The 25,910-nt window shown below is 46.8% G+C and overlaps 1 protein-coding gene across 1 annotated transcript in view; it reads right to left on the bottom strand.

Annotated features, from left to right (window-relative positions):
• CYRIA (CYFIP related Rac1 interactor A) overlaps positions 1-25,802 on the bottom strand; it is a 100,718-nt gene extending 74,916 nt beyond the window's left edge. Inside the window, exon 1 of the mRNA XM_046661544.1 lies at positions 25,750-25,802. The gene's annotated coding sequence lies outside the window, so the exon portion shown is untranslated. The remainder of the gene's footprint in view (positions 1-25,749) is intronic.
• Between the last annotated feature and the right edge of the window lie 108 nt (positions 25,803-25,910).

Below are 25,910 nucleotides of genomic sequence, written 5' to 3'. Positions count from 1 at the left end.
CCATCTATCCATCTATTTATCTATCTATCTACCTATCAATACTCCAGTAGTAGTGACGTTAGTCAAGTTACTTTTCCACTCTGGCGTTCAATTATTGCATCTCTAAAATGGGAAAAACACGATGTGTACACCATATCCCAGAAGTGTTATAAGAATAAAGTGAGCTAGTAATGAGAGGGTAATTAAAGATGACAAAAAGATGAGAAGCCTATATGAAGAATTACACGAGGCTTCTTTCAAGGCTGTACAGGGGAGAGCTCTGAACTGTAAACTGTCCACCCCAGAAGACTGAACTGGGATGGAGCTTACGGCCCGTGGAGCAGAGAAGATCACTTCCCGCAGCCATGGGTGCTCCTGTCTGGAAGGCTCCAGCCAGTGCTGTGCCTGTCTGGGGAAGTCTTGTCCTCGGTACCCGTGTTCTGGGCTAACTTTCTGATCCATGCAGCAGTTGGAAAGCAGCAAAAAAAACAAAAAAACAAAAAAAAAAAACACCAAAACGCATCTTTCCTATTTAGTCAGTTAATGCTTCCAATTTCAAATAAAAGAATTCCTTTCACAAAGCCCTTCTTGGATCTTAGAGAATATATGGGTGGGTTACTCATATTTGACCTTCAGGTGTAAGGGCAGGTCTTGGCCATGGAGGATGGGCACAAATGCCCAGTTGATTCGTTTCCTCTCTCAATCAGCCCTGGCTCTGTGATGTCTCTGACTCCTGCTGAAATGAGGCAAGACAAAGCCGAAGCAGGCTGCCTGCCTAGGCAGCCGGAGCACGGGGCCCGTGTGTGGCAGAGAAAAGCTTCCTTTGGAGGGGAAGAGAATGGTTCCAACCATTTCACAATCACCTTTATTAGCATAACGTCTCATCTCGCATTTTGTAAAACACTTTCCTTTTCCATTTCAGGAAGAATGCAGTGACAGAAATTGCTGCCACTGGGGAGAAAACGTCTGTAAAATTTAAACCATAGGGCACTTGTTCGAGACTCCTGGGTAACGCTGTCTCTTGATATATAATTCATGATAGCCTTAAAGCTTGGCCTACTTCTGACACAGAGATCATATATTTTGGAGAAGTCTTGGGCTGGGGGAGGAAATAATTTCTAAATGGTTCTCCCATACTTTGCCTTTTGAGTAGAGCCAGACAACATTTTGGACCACTCTTTGCTAGCATAAGGGCTTCCCTTAAAGAGCCTTTTTCTTTTCTTTTTTTTTTTTTTTTTTGTCTCTTAAATTGAAGAGGCAGCATATCATCCAGTTTCAGTTTTATCTTCTGTAACACTAGATAAAAGATGAGGCTGAATCCATCTGTTACCACATACAGGCTGCAAACTGTGTGAAAGCAGACACACACGCATACACACACACACACTCCTTGCAAAAAGGGGAAAAAAATCCACACTTTTAAAAAATTTATCATCAGCAATCCTACCCAATGCCGACCAGATAGCAGCTCTTTTATCCTTTTATGGGCAGATTCAGGAGGAAGCCAGCGTCGCCACAAAGGCTGTTCCCCCTATGCTGCCACATGAATTGGGATGCTGGGATTGGCTGCAGGCCAGGCCCTTCCCCCACAGCCTGGAGTTCCAACCTCACTGAAATTAGTGATGATCCCCCTGGGTGCCATTACCTGCTATGTCTCAGCCCACCCGAGCTGCTGCTGAGAGAATCACAGAACAGTGAGAGGGTTTCCATCCTCTGGTACAAAGGCCATGCTCCTGGGGCTGGATTTTCTAGAGAAAATGAGCCCCATCTGGGTCACTTGGCATTTCCCATGGCACTGCTGGTCAAGGTGGCACCTTAGATTGCCCTCTCTTGGTTTTGAGAACTGCTTTTGCTCAACAGTTCCTGAGAATTCTGTATGCAATTGATCAGATCAGATGCAATAGATGCTCAGATATTGGAGGCTGAAGGTGACCGGGATGGGCCTTGCCAGCACTCACACCTCCACAATTACCTCTTTAAGGTGGACATAGTGCAGGTGGACAGTCCTAAAATGCACAGGGTTCCTTTGTTTCTTGAATGCAGAAGCTGTGTTAATCACAGAGTTCCAAAAATAGGCAAGCTTCATTTCATTAATGAGGTGAGTTTGAGCATTCACGGTTCGGAAGAGGATGGGGGTGGAGGTGACAAGCACCAGTGACCGCCTAGGCCACTCCACTTCACAGGGCTTCTGTGGTTTGCAGGGAGGGCCCACAGCCCCGTCACACTCCATGCATGCTGCACCCTGAAGCGCTACGTCCTGTGGACTCCGCTTCAGCAGCATCTCACGTCGCCCCCTCCTCTTTCCTCCCACTGCGGCTGCCCTAATTTAGACCCTTATTATCTTCCTCCTGGATAGTTTTGCACACGCAACCAGATGACTCTTCCCAAAGCAGTACAGCTATTATTGCGTCACCCCATGGCTCAAAAGCCTTTAATGACTTCCTCATTGACTACGAAATAAAGCCCAGCCTCTAATTTCTAAGGCCCTCTTCATCAGGTTCCAGCCAAAACGCTAGCCTTGTCCTGCCCGTCCATCTCCCCTTCCCACACCCTGCCTCAGCTCAGCGCCACCCTCCAGCTGCCCCACCTGCATGTCCTTGCTCTCACACTTCCCTCTATCTAAAACAGTCTTCTCTTCACTCCACCTCCTTCAAATCCTAGTCATCCTTCAAGACCAAATTCAAAGGCCACTTCAGCCGTGGGCTCAACCTTGATCCCCAGGGACAATTTCTCTGTCCTCTGAACTTCCATAATTCGACTACATCTCCACCACTTTCCTTGGCTCTAACAGATTCTATAAGCCTTGTCTTTCTCCTTAGACTGTAAGACATCTGAGGGTAGAGGAGTGCCCAACTGACCTCTGCATATTCATCCTATCTTGATAGGTTCTAGAAGGTGCTCACCGACACTACATGAGTAAATTAGTGAGGATGGCTCCAGGATTGCAGACATAAAGCTATTTTGCGGGGGCACAGCTACCTAAACAGAACGTGTCACTGCAGTATAGAGAGCAGCATTAGAGGAGCAAACAGCAGGCAGAGGGGGCAAGCTGGGTAGGCTGGGGTCATAGGTGGGAGACACTAATGAGCTCCACGGCGCTAAATCTAACGGTCAAATCTCAGTCTTCATCTGTCCTAGACCATCAGCAATTCTCACACAATTGAGTCATCATCCCTTCTAGAAAGTCTTATTTACTTGACCTCTAGGAATTCAGTCTCTCATTTTTCCTCCTAGTTAAAGTCTGCTCCTTCTCAGTCTCCTTGGCTGGTTCCTTCTTTTTTTCAAAACTCTTGACATTGGTTTCCCCCAGGACTCATGTCTTCAGTCTCTCTCTCCTGCATGAGGTCTCGCCCCTGAAGTGATCTCACTCAGTGTCACAGCCTTAAATGCCATCTCTATTTTGATAAAGCTGAAATTCATATTTCCAGCTTTGACCTCTCCCTTGCTTGCAATAACCAACGGCTTACTCAAAATCTACACTTGGATGCCTGTAACTTAAATGGCCCCAAATTGAACTCCTCATCTCCCCTCCCAATCCTGCTTCATCCACAGTCTTTCTCATCTCAGGTAGTAACAATTGCATCCTTCCAGTTTCTGCAGACAAAATACTGAGTCCTCTTAGCCTCCTCTTTATTTGATGCCCCACATCCAATCCTTCAGGAAATTCTTCTGGCTTTACCTTTAAAATACATCCAGCATAGATCAAAATGTATCCCCTCTACTCAGCTCCATTTTTCCCCATTGATCTTTTGACCTTCTAACATACTAGAAGGCAAGAGATGTTACTTTATTACCTTTACCTGAGTTATTATCATTATTACTTTATTACCTACTTTTCCTCAAGAATGTATTATGTCCCCAGTGCCTAGAACTATGCATGGCATCAAGTAGGCATCCAATAAATATTTGTTAAATGCAAGAATGAATGACTTTAGCCAAGGATCTATAAACTATAGCTTAAACAACAAACAGCATCCAGCCACAGAGAAAAGCAGCTGAAAGGCATCTGTAGGCAGGGGGAACACCAGAAGCAAGGGTCTGGGATAGAACCTTATCCAACATCCTAAGATGTGACAGTGTTGCAAAAGCCTGCCTGCATTATACAAAACCACTAAAGATGCACAGTTGACCGTTTCCAACTTGTCTAGATCAGCCAAGGAAAGGTTCCAGGGACTTCCACGGACAGCTATGCTTTTTTGTAAAAAAGACATACCATCAAATGGAAATGAAACACGACAAAGTTGGTAAATAACTCTGTACAAACAACCTCTTTACACTTTTATTTACATTGCACATTTTCCACACCTATTCCCCCCTAAAATATTATAAAGACAATATTCCCAGTTCTGTCTCTTTTCACCCACAATTAGACATCCTGAAAATATGTTTTCAGGGCGAGGCTCAGGTCAGTCTTGATCCCTGTCATACCCACCCAGACAGAGTAAGTGTTTGAAAATTATTTGTTCAAGGAATGAAGAAATGAATGCATGCCTTCTGAATGTCTTCTGCCAGGACCAGTTCCACAATCTAAGACTATATTCTGAGAAACAACTCTCCACTAGACTTGTTCTCAAGGCAGAAAACGCATCAGTCCTCACTCTCCTCCCAGTGCCTTGAGCAGTGCCCAGCTTCCAGCAGACACTCGATAAGGATTCAATGCCTTAAAGTCAAGTGCACGTACCCACAGACCTGGAAGTGGTAAAGGGCGCTGATGTACATTCCTCTTCTTGACTCCCTGTGCCAGCATCTCAGCACTCTCTACTCCTGCTGTGATTTAATTCAAGGTAGAAATCTAGTGTGGGGCCAAGTCAAACACCCACTTAGCTGCATGTCCATCCTGCCACATAGGGAGGTTAGGACTGGAATCGGAAAGGCTCTACTCAAAGATCCGTCCCTTTAGTAGACAGGCTGAGTCATGGAAGCCTCAGTGTTTGCATCCATAAAAAGAGAACCATCACACCAGCGTGGCACACAGGCTGTGGCGAGGATCTGTAGGGCCCTTTGAAGTCTGACCTCAGTGAGTTCTAGCGTAGGATGGCCATTTCTTCTGGGGCACTCCCTGCCACGTCCTCCGTGAGCTGGAGTTGATCATGCTATTCAAGATGCATCTGTCAAGCGGGTGCTGCGGCTTAAGTACTGTTGTCTGTCAAAAGCTTCCTCTAAGCATGTTTTATTCGCAGATGTTTGTGAACAGACTTGCCAAACTCAGAAGCATGATTAGGGGCTTTCGGGCTCTGAATTAACTGGGCTTGAGAAGTAACTTCCTTGGAAGCCACACTTAAGTAATCGCATGGAAAATGAATCCAGCATCGCTGTGCAGGCTTTCTTCTACCTTTGGGGGGTCTTTAACATGGAAGGGGGTCAATTATTGCTATGGGAAATAAGAAGGAAGTAGAGCAGAAAAATAAAGCAAATAAAGCAGGGTGTTCATAGCCCTGCTGCCTGTACACACAGACACACACACACACACAGACACACACAGCCACAACCATCGAACCTCCTATAGGTCAGCAGCTGATTGGATTGCCCTCATAAATGCAAGGCTTATCAAGGAAACTAACATCAAAATGAAACAGTATACAATCCTGTTTTCACTGTGGTAGAAAGCAGGGGAGAAGGGCTTGGGACAGTTATAGCATTCTTTCATCTGAAAGTCATATTTCAATTGAACCTGCAGATGTTCCAAGGGACAACTGGCAAGCGAGCAGAACAATCCATGAGAACCAACATTCTTTTCATTTTTTTCCAATATGAGGGTACTTTTATGACCACTAACAAAAATCACAAATGACTTAAGTTTGGCATTGGTTACCCTCTAAATTAATTAACTCACCTCTTCTTGGCTTGTATATTTATTCAACAAACATTCTCTAAGTAAGCAAGGAAGTATCCAGGGCTGGTGTAAAGGGTATGGGATTTAGAGCCAGAGGTCTTGGCTCCAATTGAAACAGTCCTAAATAGGTCCCTCCTCTTTAAGCCTTAGTTTCCTCATATAATAAAAATGAAGCTACTATGCCATGCGCACCTCATTTGGCTGCTGAGGTTTAAATGAGCTCCTGTAATAACAGACCTGGTGCAGTAACTGACATGTAACAGACCCTCAAAAATGGTGCACGAGCCACATGTAATTCTGCTTTCCAGGTGGTCATATTTTTGGAGAGGGAGGTGGAACATGTTCACTTAAGACCCTAATATAAGGTAGAAAGCAGTAAAAGCTCTAAGACATTACAAAGAAAATGTTCTGGAAGGTCTGAGAAAGCAGAGATCATTTGCAGCCAGGGACATCAGAGAATGCTTTCTGGAAGAAGGGACATGATGTAGGAGGATGCGACAGTTTATTTAGAAGGATAAGGAGGGATGATTATTCATTTGTACTTTAATAGTAGGAAAGTCCAAGCCATTATGCATAGCAATTTGAAGGGTATAAGAAAAGAAAGAGAACACGACAAGGACCTTGTCCACAGATAATTTATAACCTAGTTGGGAAGACGTCATGTGTGTGTATACATGTACACACACATACACAAGTCAGCGGTCCTTGACAATTTGTGACAAACGACTGATGAATAATTCAGGAATTTGAGTGACTAAAATGGCAAGGCGAGCCATGCAGTGCAACCAGAAGTGTGCAGGAAGGTCTCAAGTAGTAACCAGGTAGCTCTGGTTTTTCCCTCTCTGGGCCTCCATATTCTCATCTGTAAAATAGATGGCTTGGTCTAAATTAGATTTTTCTAACCATGTGACAAGAATTGCTATTTTATGCCCTTAGTCTAGGGGGACAGCTTGGGGAGGGGGGGTTAGGGTGGTCAGAGTCCCCCAGGCCACTCCTCTGTGGCCAAGCAACGTCATCCATTTCCTCTGTGTGCTGTACAAATATTACCATTTTCCATGTGGCTATGACGTAGAACACTTTGAAAATCCCTCATTGAGATGATCATAAAGAATCCTGTCTGTTCAGCCAACCTATCAAGTGGAGCTTGAGTGTTGCCCTGAAAATGGAGAGGGCTTGAATTGGCTAACAGCAGAGTCTCAGGAATCTAGAGAAGCTGGTCCATGCAATGGGAGACAGGATTCTGGGCGCTGCCCTGGCAAGTGAGCTCAGGTCTCCTGCAAGACCAAAGAAGGCATGTCTACTGTCGGAGCCTCCTCACTGGAACTTTCTGTTTTCTTTCATTGTATTTACATTTACAAAAATGGTCTCTGTGATGGTTAGTGTTGGGTGTCAACTTGCTGGCTCGTGGAGTGACCAAATATGTGGTTAAACACTACTCTGGGTGTGTCTTGGAGGGTGTTTCTGGGTGAGATTAACATTTGACTTGGTAGACTGAGTTAAATAGACTGCCCTCCAGAATGTGGTGGGCCTCATCCAATCCGTTGAAGGCTTGAATAGAACAAAAGGCTGAGTATGGGAGATTCATTCTCTCTGTATGACTGTCTTGGAGCTGGCACATGGGTCTCCTCCTGCCTTCCGACTTGAACCATCAGCTCTCCTGGTTCTCAGGCTTTGGACTCTGACTAGAACTTTACCATCGCCATCTGCTCTCCTGGGTCTGCAGCTTGCAGACTGAGACTGCAGCTCCTGGACTTCTTGGATGCACATGTATATTGTCTACTGGTTCTGTTTCTCTGGAGAACCTCCAATAAGACTTCTAAGACGTACCAGGTAACAGGGGATGTATTAATTTGCTCAAGCAATGAAACCACATCTGGTACAATCTCCCTTCCAAAAAGATGTTTTATAGCCATTAACTGTGTTAATGCAAATTAGTGAGGGGAAATTGAGCTTGCCTGTATCATCACAGTTGATATGAAGCAGAGAAATGAACAAGCATATTCAAATACTAAATAATTAACAAATGTCTAAATTTGAAGCAGGTCTGGGATGTGCTCTGAAATCCAAAGGCCTCGTCTGAAGGCTGGTTTTGCCATTTGTCAGCGACCTGGTTGCAGACGAGCACCTCAAGCCTCCTCACCTGCACCCCCTGCACCAGCTCCTCTGGCAGAGATATCAAAAAGATTAGACCGAGCCCAGAGCTGAGTGCACAGCGGGCGCTTCGTAAATGTGAGTTTCCTTTCTTCCTGTTCAAATCCTATTCCACAAGGTCCTACAGGGCCTGTCTGGGGTCCCCCTCACCCCTCACCACTCCAGCCTTCATTCACTCTCCCCAGACATACCTCCAGGCCTCCTCTCCTGTCTTTGAATCAGGAAAGCACACTTTCACCTCAGGGTCTCCCCAGTTTCTTTTCCTTCTGCCTTGTCCAATCTACACCTTCCCACAGGTCGTGACATGGCTCATCACCCACTTCTTTGAGATGTCTGCTCATCAACTGCCTTCTCTGAACCACCACACAAAAGGGAACCTCCTTCACTCTCTACCCCATTACCCAGCTTTATTTCTTCTCACAGTACTCACCACTGCCTAACGTTGTGTGTGTGTGTGTGTGTGTGCACGTGCACACGTGTGCGTAAAAGAGAAAAGCTGGGGCTTTGTTTTGTTCAGTGCCAGGGACACAGTAGGTACTCAATAAATATTTGTTGAATGAATGAATGAATGAACCAGGCTCAATCATCACAACCCCATTGCTACTGAACATGTGCAGAAGGACAAAGGGTAGGCATTCAGTCTTGGGTGGAAGCTGATGACAGGGTGTAGGGGGGAAGAACTCACCCACTGGGGAGCCAGGCTGGATTAACCCTGAGGTCTCCTCACTCCTCCACCCCACTACATGCTGGGAGGAGGACTTGTACAGGGGACCATCTCTCCCGACTACTAGGATTGCCCTCACAGTACGCCTAGGCGGAAGACGCTCCCATGATTGTCCATATTTTGCCAATGTGAATGATGAGACACAGAGAGGATAAGTAACCAGCCTGAGGTCACACAGCTGCCGAGTGGAGTGGTACCCCACATCCCCCGCATGACCTTTGGCCCTGTCCTCACATCCTGGTGCCTTGGGTTTCCTTCTCCAAATTTAAGAGGCTACCATTGCTTCCAGCAAGACAGGGTAGAAACAACAACAATAAAAGATATGAAGAATAATAAGTGTCTTGGAAAGCCCCAAAGAAAGATGCAACAGTAGTCGAAAGCACTGTTATTACCGTCCCCGACCATTAACAATGTGGGGACCTTGAGCTACGTTTGCACCACGAGGGTTCTTTGATGTCATGACATGAGTTCCAACATAAGCGAAAAACTGCTTCAGAGATGTGATTATATTTGAATTTAAGAAATAAACTGATCAACCTGTTTATCTAGTCCAATTAAAATACACGTTTTGCCAAATTTTTTCATCCTAAATAGACTGTGGAAATTTTAATTGCATTTCACTCTTGGATTCCTAGAGTACTGGAGCAGCTATGACCTTATGCAGTTATTCAGAACCACTAGTATGTATCAGATATCTACTATTTGCCAGGCATGGTGCTGGGTTCTACTCCTAGCATAAGGGGGTAAATGACACAGAAGGTCTTGCCTCCTGGAGCAGCCACATTCCAGCGTAACTGGATGTTGGCCAGTACTGTGCAGTCTAGTTGACCAAAACATCAACGCCAGATATAAGCTCAGTTTCTACTACACCATCAAATATTATTTTACTAAGAACATAACATTCACATCTTGTTTAATAGGCGTACAGTGTATGGGTTAGGCTGCATTACTTTCTCAATTGTAAAAGATGATACAGCCCTTCTGGTTACCATGTGACTTGCATGTACCACCTCCCCTCCCATGGGAGGGGGGACACATTTGATATAGAACTTGGCCATTTGCCTTGCTTAGCAAATGAAACGTGAGTAGAATGAAGCAGAAGCTTCAAGAAGCATGTCAAGTTTCTGCCATCTTGCTCGCTTTCTTCCCTCTGTCAAGACACATTCCCAGAAGCAGCTGCCCCTGCAGCCCAGATCCCAGAATAAGAAATGTGGAGCAGTGCCACAGCAGCCACTGATACGTGACATAAGTGAGATGCTTCTTGCTCCCAACCACTGAAATTTGGGGGCTTTTTCTTCCTGCAGCAAAACTGCCAGTATACCACATGATCCCAGATTAAATCATTTCATATTCACAGGTATTATGCTAAGGTCAGCAAAGAAGGAAGTATGTCTATTTCATAGATGAGGTCCCTAAGACCTAAGAGTGGGTAGGTGACAGTCCAGAATCAAATGGCAAAGAGATGAATGTAATGACAATAAAACTCTAGACTACTACAGCTGCTTACAATGAAAAACAAGACTGATCCATCTGTAGTGTAAAAACCTCTTTTGCAAACTTCACATTGATTAAAATACTCAAGCAAATCATAAAGGTTTTATTGGTGTCTGGGTCAGTTCCTGATAGGACGACACAGCAAAAGAACAAGAGATATACAATAAAAGAAATGCAGAATGGAAGGACAGAGCTCCATCTCCATTGAACCGAATGGGCTGCTGGCCTCAGCTCTGATGCCCCATGGCTGAGTGGCTGCCCATGGTCATACTGAAACTTCTCAGGGACTTCTCAATGGCTGCTCTTCACTGGTCCCAGGAAGGCTTCCTGAGCTGACAGTGAAACCCTACAGCAAATATACGACAAATCTCCCCAGAGTGCCCATCACATGCCTGGTCCAGCACTGGGAACGGTGTGTTACTTCACCAGGAAATTCACACATAAAGAGACTCTGACCTTATGACCCAGGCAGGGAGGCAGTAATTCAGGACAGGGCTCACAGGATCTGACATGAGTGACTAATTCCATTTTCTTGTTCCCATTGTTTTAAATTCAAGTCCTATTGTTCTTTGCCTTTGCTTTCTTCTCTTCTTTCCTTCTTACTTTCACTTTTTAAAAAAGCTCCTTTCAACAGGACTGAGTGAGTCACCTTAATCATTTATTTAGACACATTTCGGGCTGGCTCTGTGCTCTCTGTCCCAGCTTGCTGACATATATGGAAGGCTGAGCAGCCACTGATCTTTTCACCAGAAAGCTCAGTTTTCAACAGCTATGTTTGAGGGGACTGAGAGAGTTGGCAGCCTGCACGTAGCCTTTCATAACAATTCGCACTGCTGGTTTCCTACCCTGACCCAAGCGACGCTGACTCCTGACACCTCCCTCCCCCTATTTACCCACAGAGGCTGTTTGCATACAGCACCAAAGCTTTTCATATCCTGAGCCTTTTCCTTCCATTAGTGTAATATCAACCAAAAAACAATCGCCCCATAGTCTTTAGGTAAACATAAACGTGTACATTTTTAAAGCATTGCACTGAATTGCAGAAACCATAAACTAATACAAAATCAGGAAAAGTGATTCTGAAAGCTGGAAGGAAGCCCAAACAGGCAGTCGGAGACATACCAGGAGACACAAGGTTGATAAAAATGGAGTTGTGAACAAATGTTAGATTTCATCCACACCTCTCACCAGGTCCCACATCGCTAAAGGCGGTCCCTCACAGGCATGTTAGTAACACCATGCTATTTGTACGGAGCTTTGAACTTGTTTTCCAAGCTTGTTACATTCATAATGTCCCTAAGAGGGAGGGCCGCAGGACAGAAGATCAACGCCACTGCTGGGTGAGGAGATGAAGTCCGGGAAAAGCTGTGACTCATTTTAAACAGATCATTGACAGGTACGGAAGTCACTCTCCATTCTTTTAACATCAGGTACTGTGAATTTTTATTTCCCCACCTTTAAACATTTGCAACACACATCTGAAGTCAGGATCATGATCTTATTCCAAGTTCTTTGAGGTACGGTCCTTCCAGCAAGGCCCCGTAGAACGCAGGCTCCATGAGGACCACGTTGATCTGCTGTATCTACACAAGCACCTAGCACCGTGCCTGCACACAGCGGGTTCTCAAAAAAAGTTGCTGAATACGTACAAGACAAATCTTTTCTTTTCCCTTTTCTATTATTTTTAAACAAACCCACCACCTGACACAACAGCTGAAAAGGAATTACTTCCGTCCCCAACTGTCACTAATGAACACTCCACAGTTCTATAACTACATCATACACACTTTGACACACATAGTGCTGGTGCAAATCCAGTTTCATCACCGCCTTGCTGAAATTCCCTAATGGCTTCCCACAGACTTCAGGACGTCCTCCAGCTCTACTTTCCACTAATGCCACCCCCTCCCCCCAGGCTCCGACCCTACTGAGCTACTTGTACCACCTGCTATGAGTTGGGACAAGTTGCTATAAGTCTCCTTTTGTCCTGAGGATGCAGGATTCAGATTGGGAGGGGATGTGAAGGTGGCAGCTGACAGCCACAGGAGGTCCCTGACTCTGGAATGTCACCAGAGGCCAAATGCTTCTGCTCAGGCCTCTTCTCTCCCCCTGCTTTAGCCAATCTGCATTTCCTAGGTTCTCTCCCTGCCTCAGAAGGAGCCCAAGCCTCTCAGAGGCCAGTGTTCAGCTCTGCAAAGGGAAACTCCCCGCCAGGGAGAATGCTCTTTTTTTTCCGGAAAGGTCTCCAGAGACGAGGCCTTCCAGGTCTCCAGGCCCTCTGAGTCAGCAAAGTGGTGAGTGGAAAGTCCTGGCTGGAGTCCCGACACGCTTTGAGGGTTTCTCGAGAGCCTCCTTCTTCCAGCCTGTGGTCACTCTCTGTAAACACCCATCCCCAGCGGGGATCCAGGCAGTCCTGCTAATCCCTGGGGATTTCTGGTGAAGCCTCCTTCCTCCTGATTCCAGTTAACCCTCTCCTTTCACTTCCAGCTTCTTCCTGGCACTTGATTCCTCCCCTAGCCATTCCAACCATTCGATGGTTGTTCAAAACAGAACTGGCTAATTGGAGATTAGAGCCTGCATCCCTTCAAAATTCCCATTTTTATCAAAAGAATTGCAAATAATCTTTAATTAGAACTTTGGTCTTAAAAAAAAAGAAGGCGGCGCAGAGTTATCATAAATGCTGCTCTCTCCCCCTGCCCCAGTCTGAAGAGAGGTGCTACGGATGTAAAACTAAGAACAAGTGTGGCCTTCCCTCCAGGGTGCCCAGGCCAGTGTGGGGACAGACCACAGACAAAGGAGATCCTTAAACTACACGAAGGTTCTCAGTCAGAGGGAGCCCCGGCAGGGCAGTGACATCGCAGGCCGGCTCTCAGCTGTCTCCCCGACTCACCCCCCGCCACCACCCACTTGTCCACTCTGCTCCAGCCCCTGGCCTCCTTGTTGTTCCTTCAACGGGTCAGGCACACCCCACCCAAGATTGTGCACTTGCTGACTCTGCCCAGAGCACATTGTTCCTAGGTAGGTACATGGTTCACCCCGTCACTCCCTGCTGGTCTTCCTTCATGATCTCCTTCCTGTGAGGCCTTCCCTGCCCGCCCAACTTAAAACAGCAACTCTTTCCCTGAAATGCCCCCTACCCACCCCTCACTCCATCCACTCATCTCTGCTTTATTTTTCTTCATAGAACAAGACCATCTAACATAACAGACGTTTTACTTGTTTATGCGCTTATGGCCCAGCTTTCCCCAGTATCAGCACCATGGGGGCATGGTGTTTGCTAATTTGGCTCACTGCTGAATCTCCAAACTGACTCAGAGGAGAAGTGCCTGACCCACTGTGGGTGCTCAACAAATATTTGTTGAATAAGTGGATGGAGGAGGGAGGGAGGGAGGGATGGATGGATGAATTTGGTGGGGAGTTGGGGATGTTTCCAAGAGAAGTAACCCCAGAAATGAATCTCAAAGGATCTGTTTGGGTAAAGAAAGAGCATTTGGAAAGAGAATGCGTAGCTCATGTGCAATGTGGGGTAAATGACATTACTGTTTTCTCTTCTGTAATATGAAGCAAGTGTGTAATATTGGCAAGTCTATGATGAACTATGAAACTAAAGTAGGAGTTTGGGCCCGCTACAATGCACCGAGGATGGCGCAGCTGATGCAAGATGGGGAAAGACAAGAGGAAGCGTGCCTTTCTCCACAACCACCAGATCAAGTCCTGACCTCAGCAGACAGAGACTGAGGAAGCCGGGCCCAATGAGAGTGAGAGCTGGGTGGGTCAGCCGGACATGATCTCACAGTTCACCATGGTGCACTTTGGTTCCAGGCCAAGGCAAAATCCAGAGCACCCTACAGAACGACACTCTGAATTGTTAATTCAGAGAGTGAGCCGCAGCCCTTCATATGTTATCTGCCTTCGGGTAAATAATTGCAGCACTTTGAGTCTCCCTTTTGCTCTCTATAAAATAAACTCCACAACATCTTCTCCCACTAAATGACATGTGAAAGTTTCTAGAACAGTGTCTGACACTTTGGAAGCGCACGGTAAAAGTCTGTTATATGGAAATATATTATTTGCATGAAGTTTACGTAAGGTAGGGAGAGCCATGGGACTCCATTCTGGAAAAAGGCAAAGAACTCCAGCTATAATTGTATTTTCTAAGGCTTAAGTAGAGTCATGACAGGAAAAAAGATTTTATTTCCTTAAAAAAATAAGATTGTGGCCTGGAAGCAGTGTCAACTATGTGGTGTGGGAAAGTGTAGGACTTTGAAAGCCAGGTGGACTCGAACCAAAATCCTGGTGCCCCATTTCCAATCCTCTGTCTTACAGCAAGTTTTTAAAACTTTCCTAGCTTCAGTGTCTTTATCTTCAAAAGAGAAAGAAATATGCCTACCTTACAAGGCTGTATGTAGAATGAGAAACATATACAAATAGACTAGCAAAATAGAAATGAATATGTACTAAACACACGCTGAAGAGCTTAATTTATTAATATGTATTAATATCACTGAAAATTTGGGTATACTTTGAAAAATTACGGGCCATGTCAGTACTGGGTAACCTGTAAATAACGAGGTAGAAAAAAATAATTCAAGTGCATATACCACAAAATAGCAAGCATGCTGGAGCTATTTTAGTTTTTATGAGCTATTCAAATTATTTCCTGAATTTGAGGTTGAACAGATAAATTTACAAAGCCCACAAACTTAGCAGCAGATTACCGAGCGGACAGTGTGAAAGGGAAGGAGAGCTGGGGCCTTGACACATAGGTGGTTTAAGGGAGGCAAAAAGAGAAGAGACGCACACAGCACTTCATCCACATCAGCACGAGCTGACACACTCGCTCCCAGCCATGAGGAGGAAACCCCCACTGTGCATCCATGGAGAAGAGGGCTCTTGGCCACAGCAACTGCAGGCCAGAGCCAGGCAACCTCTCTCTCTCCACAAAGCCTTGGGCCTAGAGTCTGGGGTCAGGCTTCCCTTCTCAATCGAGGAATTGCTTTAGACTTCAGAGATGGAGAAACAGAGCCTCAGAGACGGAAAGAGGATCCCAAAAGGTTAGCTGAGTCAGGGCAGACCTCAATTCCCAGGGGACTCCCTGGGCAGTGCTCTCTCCACCTCCCTCAAAGTCTTTCCACTCCTCAGAAGCTTAGTAAGCAAAACTGTGCAAGGATCCCTAGCCCCCTCCTGCTGTTCCCTCCCCTCCTTCACCTCCATCCAGCCTCCCGACCCTGCGGTTTGACGGTTTGACCGAGGAGACTAGAGCACGCCACATTCCATCAGGCGGAGGCAGTTCCAGGAGCTTCTCCTCTGCCTTTCTCTTTCTCCTGCCCTTTCTTTTCTCTTTCATCATCTTTTCCTAGGTTCCCCCAACCAACTATTAAAGAAAACTAAACACATGTCTAATCTTTTATTTTTTAAAACCTGTATTAGGCTTTTCTTTCATTTATTTTTATTTTTAAAGTAGCATGCTCAAATGGTTTGAGTCTTTACAAACACATAAAGAATAAGATTTAACAGGGCTCGGTGTCTCTGAAGCAGAAGGATTAGATATTTCTCCCTAAGAAGACATTACTTAGTTGCTTCCTGCCAGTTAACCTCAAAATTGTCTTCCTCAGTGGTCACCAGTCTCTGAAAAACAAAAGGTCCCTCTGCTCAGCGGGACACCTCCATGGTGGTCAGTTCCATTCACGAGCCACGCAGAGGCCAGAGGACGGGCTGAGGGGGCAACCGACGTGGCCCTGGCCTTGGCAGCACCTCCCAGGATTGGAAAACACACGTGCACATGCGCTCACGCAGGGCTCCTCACGCACACCCCCCACTACACACGTTTGCATATTCACACACCACACATGCACTCACACAGGGCTCCTCGCACACACCCCCCACTACACACGTTTGCATATTCACACACCACACATACACGCACACTCACATACCATGCACACACTCACACCTTCATACATTCACACACCCACGCACCAGCTACACCCTCAGATTCACCAATACCCACTCACAACACACACACACATCCAAGTGTAGGCTCTCTAATTTATAAGGACCAGCCATCCCCAGAGGTATGCTCATCTCAATGCGCCTGATATCAACCATATTTACAACTCCTGAGTAGCTCCAACAGTCTGTGTAAACTCAAGACCTTCAGGATCCTAAAATTCAAGGTCACTTCTCCATCATGGAAAGCCCCTGTCTGCGGTCAGGCCCCTGGTTCCTATTATGAGCTACTGCTAAGTGAGAATCTCCTCAATGAGCAGAGCAGGTGCTCAGAGAGAGGGACAGCCACTGATTTTTAAACCTCGTTAGATCCTGGAGAAAACGCTAAACTTTCAACCTGGAAAAAGGCAGAATTATGAGACGCTATGCATAAACTCAAAAGACAGGAAATACAGAAAGAAAGAATGAGAGAGAGAGAGAAGTAGGTCGGTCCCCATTCCCCTTTACCTAAATGTTCTATATTTCAATACCTAGCCCACAGAGACAGGCCATAACAAGGACCTGTTCCATGTCCTGCTGGCCCCATGCCCTACAATAGGGAACTTCCACTCTCCTTCCTGACACTCCCTCAACAATGCCTGGCCATGGCCTTAACTATAGTCCTAATAACGCAGAGCACCACTGGGAACGGCCATCACATCACGACAATGGTCACCTACAAGGTTGGTTAAGCATTCAGTAAGTCCTTGCTGGGCATCAATGGAGGTGCTGGGGCCAAAATGAATCCAACACAACTCCAGCATCAGAAGATCAGTGTTGTGAGAGATGGAAAGGAATGGCCAGGCGAAAACCAAGGCAGAGCCCATGAGAGCCTTCTCACATCCCTCCAGTCAATCTAGAGGCTGGATGGAAACTATAAGAATGCAGCCAAGTAGGCAGCTTAGCACTTTTCACTGTCTTGGGACACGCGGCCTCTACTCCTAGCCTCTCAGAGAGAGAGAAAGAAAGAATTCATTTATTCAGAAAGTGAGTTTTTAGGGCCCAGAGAAGGGAAGCAACATGCCCAAGCTTACCCAATATGTCAAAAACAGACCCAAGTTAAGAACCAAGACCTTCTCACGCTCTGCTCGGGGCTTGTCACTTCCCCATGCTCACTCTTCAAGGCCTGGTTCCTCCTCAAAAGGCTAAAAGGATGAGTAGGATTTAAAAACTCCCTTCTCCCTTCCCACCAAAGGCCAACAATTAAACTTGGTTATAAGCCACACTAGATCAAAAATTCCCAGTTTATTTTTAGTTCTAAGGAATTTTTTAAAAATTTACTTCATCCCAATGAAACTTTGGAACCCATGCTTTAAAGAGTTTTTGCTGTTGTTGCTCTGTTTTTGTGCCAAACATGGTCATTTAATTCTTTTGCTATTATTTAAACTGACCACTAAGGCTTTTGATGAGCACAAGATGAACCATATCACCACACCATCTTGTACCCAGAGGTAGGATACTTGAGGGCCCCACCCATGCCTTCCCAACCCCCAACCCCAGGGATGCTGTGAGTTCCTCTGGGGTTTTAGAAAGAGAGGTCCACAAACCCTTCTTTGAAACTCTTTCCTCTGATATGCTTTGAAATTCAGAGTCTTTCAGATTTCAGAAAGACAATCTAGTACATATACCATGTTATGTACAGCGCCGGTAGGGGCTGGGGCACTCATCTTTCTGATGAAAACTCATTCATCTTGAGAGGGATAATAAAAACTATAAATAGTCTCATGTATGATCAGGCCAGCCTTTGCCTCCTAATAAGTTCTGAAAAAAACTTTAAATTTTCAGATAATTTTGGATTTTGGACTTGCAAATAAGAGAAGGTCAGAAAATAGGTTATGATTCTATTTATTATTTCTGAAGGTACTCAACGGCTCGCATTTGAAATTTTGACATTCCAAAAAAAAAAAAAAATACACACACACATACATTTACAAAATGAGAAAAAAACGTAGGACAGGAGATTGATCCTACAGTATGTGTAATGCTGGATGCTGAGTGGAATCATTATTCTTGTTACACTCCAGTAAACAACATAGTCAGGTTCATTTCAAGTATAAAATGAAGGCTTTCGAGCTAGAAATATGAGTCCCAAGGAGTGGACTTGGGGGCCTTTGTCAGGGCAGTTCAGAAATGTGTCTGTCAGGGAGAGGAGAAGTCTCATGTCATTTTCCACCCAAAACAACAAGAGGAGCCTAAAGGAAGAAGCAAAAATTTGTCAGTCACATTTTCTTCAAAAATCAGGCAGAAAGGTAGATTGATAGATGTTTAATTCGTTTATTCTTTGCAATATTCTTGAGGCACAAATATTACTAACTTCACTTCACAAATTAGAAACTTAGCAAGCCTAAGGAATTTGCCCAAAGGAAGAGCCAGGACTCCAACCCAGGTCTGCACACGTCCACACTGTAGCCCTGGGATATTCTCAGAGAACTTCTAGGCACACGTTTCGCCTCTCTGGATTTCAGAGAGTTTTAGTCCAGTTGTAGGTTTTGCAAGGCTGAATTCTTGCCTCTGATCTTGATTTCTTTCTTTCAATCTTTCTCTTGACCTCAGGTTCTGTAGAACAGCGGAAGTGGACTAAAGGTGTTCTTCCAGCTTTGACAGCACATGGGTCTGTCATTCTGGAAGCCGAGACCATAGATCTCTTGTGTTCCCATGACCTCAAGCTGTCCCAGGGAGGGGTCTGAAAAATAAGTTACACACATCCTGCCTCGACTGGGTGGGCTCAGGAAGGTCATAGGCTGAGCACACCAGAGGCTCAGTTCATGAGTGCTGGCTGCATTCTCTGAGCTGAGCATAGGCTGTTCTCGAAGGACATCAGTCCAACACAGGGATACCGGTCACAGGGGAGCACTTAAAATACAGCTACATTTATTTTAATTTTTTCAACTTCAAGATATGGAGACATCTTTGGCTAGCTTGAACTTACTAACTCTTTGAGATGAGTACTCCACCTAAGACACATGCCCCTCACATATGCACAGCTCTCCTTCTGGTGTGGGTGGTAGAGAGAGACCAGGCTTTGAATGCACAGAGATACCAGCCATGCCACCTTCCTAGTGAGGTGATGTTATGCAAGTTCCTTAACATCTCTGGACTTCAGCTTCCTCACCCATAGTCTGGGGATAATATCTGTTTCAAAATCTCTTCAGAAGATTGCTCAAAGTGGATATGAAATGCTCATTATTCCTGCCAACAATACCCTATATTGCTCAGAAGGTGCTGCTGCCCACATTTTAACGAGAGGAACACAAGACTCGGAGAGGAGAGAATTTGCCAAAGCTCAGGCTGCTGGGAAGTGGGCAGCAAGGGCGGAAGACCCCGGTCCTCTCTGTCTCTGTTTGCCCTCCCCCAACCACAGCGCCCTGCCCCTCTCCCCCAGGTGCCTGGGATCCCGTGTCACTGCTCCTACCAGAAGGGCCTGCGTTTGGCCAATGAGAACGAAAGAATTTGATGGTGCATTGAGGTAGCTGTGTTTTTGTCTTTGTCCCTCATGATCCTAAACTGATTGTGTATTTTGCTTTATTCTAAAACTCAGAAATCATCAAACAAAATGATTTCTTTTTTTAAAAAAAGGGCATTAACTTGAAACAGAAGAGCACACTGCAGTGACTAAGGAATCTGTGAAGTCAAGCCCTCCACATCATGTCAGTGGAGACCCCAGAATACAGGAGTAAGTTAGTGACCCTCTTCCCCACCTGTGCTGAGCTCCTGAGTCCCTTTTGTCTCTCCCTTTTGTCATTGGCCTTGACATTCAATCATTTATCTGGATGCTCAGTCAGAACGTGGTTCCCTTTCTGGGAGAGAGAGCACGGTTTCTCTGGTTTTTGAGAGGCTTCTTTGAAAACATACTTGGCTCTTTCCATCTGCAGCTGTCTCAGCAACCCTGCTGACTAAGACTGCCAGCTTCTGCTTCTTCACCTGTCACTTGGGGAAAGGGGCCCAAGGACTTATTAGAACCATCAGGTTAGATGTGGAAGGGCCCTTTCAGGTCATCAAACCCAACCTTCCCATTTCACCATCAGTGAAACTGAAGTACAGAGACCTGCTCCTCCCCCACCCAGGCAGTGAAGAGCAGAGCCGAGAGCAGAGCCCAGGTCTTTAGTCTTCCTTGCCATATGCTTTTCTGTTCCATGCCTCCTCTCCCCGCAACATGTCAGGTGTCATTCAGGTGCTCCACAGCAAACACCCACGTGGAGGGAAGTGGGCTGAGTTGCACTGAGTTGAAACAATTACATTTCCCTCTTCCCCTGACACAGTGCACCCTGTACGACACCAGCCAAGCTCCATCTAGGCACCTGTTTCCTTCTCTGCCTCACCATGGAGTGAGAGCTACCTGCAGGCAGGGACAATGCCATATTGATCACTGTATCCAACGTAGTGCAGCACAGGGCAAGACCCCACCCCATACACATTTGTTAAGTGAATGAACGAAAGACCTCGTTTTTATGCTTGATCCATCATAAAACTGCAATTATAACTCTTTGGGGGCACTTCATTTCCCCAGTTTCATTTTAAAGATCTAATTATCTATGCCATTCAGAATTTTTATTAGAAAGCAAAGTCATTAAATAAGCAGACACCAGACTCAGGCCCTGAGATAATTGCAAAAATAAACCCATCTGTCTGCAGTGCCAAGCTGGACCTAGTCAGCGCACTGCTGGCAAACAGGGCACCCAATTTCAGTACTTGGATTCCTTGGGACAACGGGGTTCTCAAACCAGAGAAATCAGGCTTCTACATTCCCTGAGAAAGGCTAGTGAGCAATTCTACAACTGCTTTTCAATACCTCCATCTTCCTACACGAGTTATACTGATTGAATCCAAATCACTCTTGCACTTGAGACGTCCACCCACATTATCTGACCTTTGTGCTTCTGTTCCTTTATCCCTGGGATGCAACTGTCAAGCTTTCCATTCACATAATCAGTTATGAAATCGGTTCAGTTTATTCAGTGACAAACCAGCAACCCATTCTCGTGCAAAGAAAGCTACTTCTAACATCATCAAACATTCTCTCTTAACTCAGACATGTCAAACTCCTCTTCCACGGGTCACTTCTAGAGTGAAGCCTTAGCCAACTGCAGAAAGCCTCGTTAATGCTGCGCTGAGAGCAAAACCCTAATAAAGTCTCTAAATATTTACTATGAGTCTGAATTACAACACTGACCAGTTCCACCCCCATTAAAATCTGCTCGCATTCTCCAAACACAATTATTTTAGGTCACTGACACACCAGCCAAGGAAATGACAAGATTGTGTACTCTGGCACAAAGAGTGAGCAGGACCCAGTTTTAAATTCTGGCCCTGCCATTCACTAGCTGCCGGACGCTGTGCAAGCCACCTCACCTTTCCCAGTTTCCTTAATGTAAACAGGGGACAAGAATACTAATGTCACAGAGTTGTGGTAACGATTTGAGATAACGCATCTACATATATATGGTAACTTAAAAAAAATAAAAAGAGGCTAAACATGTCCAGAATGAAAAAAAATATGAAGCATTCATTTTAAAGTATGCTCTGACAAAGGAGCCAAGAACACACAATGGGGAAAGGAGAGTCTCTTCAATAAATGGTATTGGGAAAACTGGACAGCCACATGCTAGAGAATGAAATTGGAGCATTGTCTTGCACCACACACAAAAATTAACTGAAAATGGATTAAATCCTTGAATGTAAGACCTGAAACCATAAAACTCTTAGAAGAAAACATGGGTGGTAACCTCCCTGTCATCGGTCTTGGGTATAATTTTTTGGATTTGATACCCAAAGCAAAGGCAACAAAAGCAAAAATACACAAGTGGGACTTCATCAAATTAAAGTATTCTCACAGATAGCAACATGTTTTCCAAACTCAGAGTGTTTGTTGCCATTTCAAATTTGTAGCCCTTTGAGAAAACAAACGTGTTGATGATTTGTAGTTGTGGTGCATAACTGTAGTTGCAGAACATAGCTCATCTGGTGAGAGAGAACTCAAAGATTAAACAAGCAGTGCGAGGAACCTGAGCATGGCCAAGTTTTCACCTTCCCAGATAAGGAATGGATCTCTGAAGGGCAGAATTAGTCCAATGAGCTCCCCAGAATGGTTCTAAGAGGACCCAGAGGCCCAGTAACTGAGAACTCTTTTCTAATCAATATAACTAAATAACAGCAAGTCTACTGTGAGGTGGGCACCATGTCAGACCTGATAAATACATGAGATCATTTATTTCTTAGAAGACAAGTCTCATTATGTCCATTCTACAGATATAATAACTGAGGGTCAGAGAAGTTACTCTTTCAGGATACCACAGCAGAGGACACCACGGAGAGTGAACTCATGTCTGACTCCAAAATCCTCTTTCTTTGCAATCACCATGTGCCTTGTCAGGTAATTCATGTGGCCCCTGAGAAAGGATGCTGACCAAGATCAACTAATAACCAGAGAAGTCAATACTCCTCTGAGCAGGTAAGTCAACACTCAGCAAGGAAGGCAGGAGCCTCCATGCATACCTCTCTCACGCCCCTGCTCTCCAGAGCGAAGTGGGACTCTACACCAATCACCCCATCTTCTGGGAGGGCCCCATGACAGCTTGCCAAGTGGGAAGTGGTAGGACAACTCTATTTCAGCCAAAAGCACAGGCTGCCTGATTCGACTCTAATGGGCGACTCAGTCAAATCACCATCTCTGGGCCCCACATTACCCAGCCTTTTCCCTTATTACACCCCTCTCTGACCATATTATAAGGATCTCTTTCCACGTCTGTCCTTACCACCAGACTACATCCTGTGAAAACAGGAATTGTGTTCATTGTTTTAATCCCCAGTTTCCAAAGCTGCATTTGGTACAGAGTAGATGCTCAATAAATGTAAGGTACATAAATAAAGAAACAGATTCAACATCAAGGCTGGAGAAGACGACTAGAGAATACTTCTCTCCCTGAGATTCTACGGCTTAGTTACTCCTAAGTCAGTTCCCAACCTCTGGGCAGGGGTTCGGGGGTCTCTTTAACACTGGGACCTCCCAGCAGGATGAGGACATGACGGGTCCTGCAGGCTTTCAACTGGTCAAAGCAGCCCCTATAAGCTACTCCATTCCAGCCTACAAGAACAAGCAAATGTGGCCACTAGGACAGATGCTGTCAACCCCACATGAGTGAAATGACTTGCCCAGGGCCAACATTTGACTTTGAGGTTGGTGATTCCCTGGTCTTTTCACATTACCATAATGGAGTTTCAGCTTATTATTAACAAGCCTACAGCATGATCGATGTGAAGGGAGAAAAGGGAGAGAAGAGAGTGTGCAGCGAAGGGAAAAAAAATGAGAAGAGAGGAGACAGCTTCTCTGGAGAGTGTCACAGACAGCTGACACTTGGTGACCCTATCTCCCTGGTAAGCTCTGAACTCCTCACCCGGTTGGCTCTCAGTGCCCCTGACTCATCCGGTTGCATCCAGGCCCTGAGAGCAAAAGCAAGCTGAATGCTTCTTGGTGCTGAGTAAAAACAGGAAGTCACAAGTGGCTTCACTCTCCTCTCAACTTGGGTCCCCAACAGTTGGGGTCAAGGGTGCATGAAGGACCCAACAGGCAGCTCCTTGGCAGCTCGCCTCCGTGGGAGTCCGGCGGCACACCACACCCGAGGGGCAGGGAGACTGGGGAATGTCTTCCGATGAGCCTCCTGGAATGAGGGTTTAGGGGGCTCTGCTGTCCCTCTGGGAGCAGGACCAGGAAGCCCACAGGGTAGAAAGTCAGGGAGATGGGTGACTCCATGCCAGCTCCATCACTTTTCCATTCATTCAAGAAAACTGAGCGCCGACTATATGTTCATCAGCGTGACCTTAGGGAACTAGCTCACTCTGAACTAAGTTTCATCATCTGCAAAGTGGGGACAGCCCCTACCCCAGAGGGCTGGTGTGAAGAAGAAAGGAAATACCAATGAACTCCTCCATCACACTTGGGTCTATTCTAAGCACCAGGCAGTATGCTACTCACTGTGTGCTTGAGCTTGTGATGCTGCTGTTCCCTTCCCAGAGCTGGAGGCAGGAAGCAGTGCGGGCAGGTCTGTCCCCACCTCTCCTCCTCCTCTCCCTGCACAGGAGCCCAGGGCCAGGAGGAGGTGAAGTTCTGCCAGCCCCCAGCCTGGGCCCAGCGCCCATGTTTATGACTGTTTATTTCAGAGCAAGTAGAAAGGAGAAATTGGAGCCATAAAAGACAGGACAACAGACCAATAAAAACCAGCTCCCAGAAGAGTCAGAAGGAGGAAGAGAGGCAAAACTGTCACCATAGCAACACAAGACAGTCAGAAGCACGCAAGAAAAACAGCCCTGCTCTGCCTCCCCTCTTCAAGCTAAGCAAGCCCTCGACCCCTTTGGGAGCAGCTCAGTGAAAGCCAATGACCTGTCCTAAAGCCCTGGCCCCCAGACCCAGATACCCAGTCTGACCCAGCTAATCACCACCCTCCTCATGCTGGCCCAGCACAGGTCCCAGCCCTTCATGGTCCAGCCCAGCTTTCTGTGCCCTGGGGACTCAAAGCTGTGCAGATGGCCAGGCTCTATCCAGAGGAGATGGTGACTGGTAAAAGAGGGGAAAAGTTTCCTACAGGGTAAGGAAGGAGGGCCACAGAGCTGTGGGCAGACCAAGGCCCTGAATACCAGCCCATTACCCTGCCCTGGGTTCCCTGGGGAGCAGGCGGGAAAACAAGGGCATGGAAGAGGAGACCAGGCGCAGAACGGTGGCCCCATCAGTGCTAGATCCTGCACTCCCAACACAGTGGCTGGGGAATTCTGAGGATCTGAGGGTGGAGTCGGCAAATAGCTTTGGAGGTCTTAAATGACAAGGCTCTTGGCCCTAGTCTCTGGGGACATGGGCCAGCAAGTCAGGGCAGCTTGGAGGAGGACCCAGGGACTGCTGGCCCACTGTGACAGAGGCTTCTCAGTCCTTCAGCTGGCAGACAAGACAGGTGTCTCCACCAAATAGCATGGCTGGCCTGGGACCAGGCTTTGGGGAAGTGGGTCAAATTGTTCCCAAAGCTCAGGTGCATAAAGTCCCTTTTTCTAGACTGGGATTCTGGGGATGATGATGGCAAGGAGGCCTGAGGAGCTTGCTGGCTGGCTAAGAACCTTTAGGGCAGGTGGCAGCAGAAGGGTCCAGGTGTGCAGGCGCTGGGAAGGGAAGTCATGCCTGTCTCTGGGGCTGTAGAGAGTGGTGGGGACACGGGGCCTCTGGTGGTGGGAACAGGAAAGCAGGGGGCTGGGGTCTCCTGGAAGAACGGCTATGGAGCTGAAGATACCTGGGGGACTGGGCGAGGGGAGAGGTAGAGTGGTTGAGGGGCAAGTAGGGGCTGGTGATCTGGAACGCAATCAGGAGGCTGCTCTCTCTCAGGGAGAAGGGGAAATGGGGCGCAGAGACGGACATCAGGACGCGATCCCAAGAGATGGGTTAAAGGACTGGGTCCTCCGCTCTCCCTCCCCCCCGCCCCCGAAGGCTGCAGGAGTCGGGAGCTGGGAAGGACGGAAGGGTTCGCCTGGCGCCTCCGGAGCCCGCTTCCCCAGGAGCCCCGGCCGCGCTCCGCGCCGCGCCCCGCCGCGCCCGCGCCGCGCTCACCCCGAGTCGCCGCCGCCCGGCTCGGCCGCCCGTTCGCAGCTGCCCCAGCCGCCGCCGCCGTGGACGCCTCTCCCGCGGCCGCCGCAGCCTGCGAGACGGCCCGGAGCCCCGCCCCCCCCCCCCCCCGCCCGCCCCCCCCCCGCCTCCCGCAGCCTTCGGCC

This window comes from Equus quagga, chromosome 5, assembly GCF_021613505.1.
Source record: "Equus quagga isolate Etosha38 chromosome 5, UCLA_HA_Equagga_1.0, whole genome shotgun sequence".
NCBI classification, from domain to species: Eukaryota; Metazoa; Chordata; class Mammalia; order Perissodactyla; family Equidae; genus Equus; species Equus quagga.
Note: the sequence above shows the minus strand (reverse complement) of the source record. Positions and strands in the feature narration are given on the sequence as shown.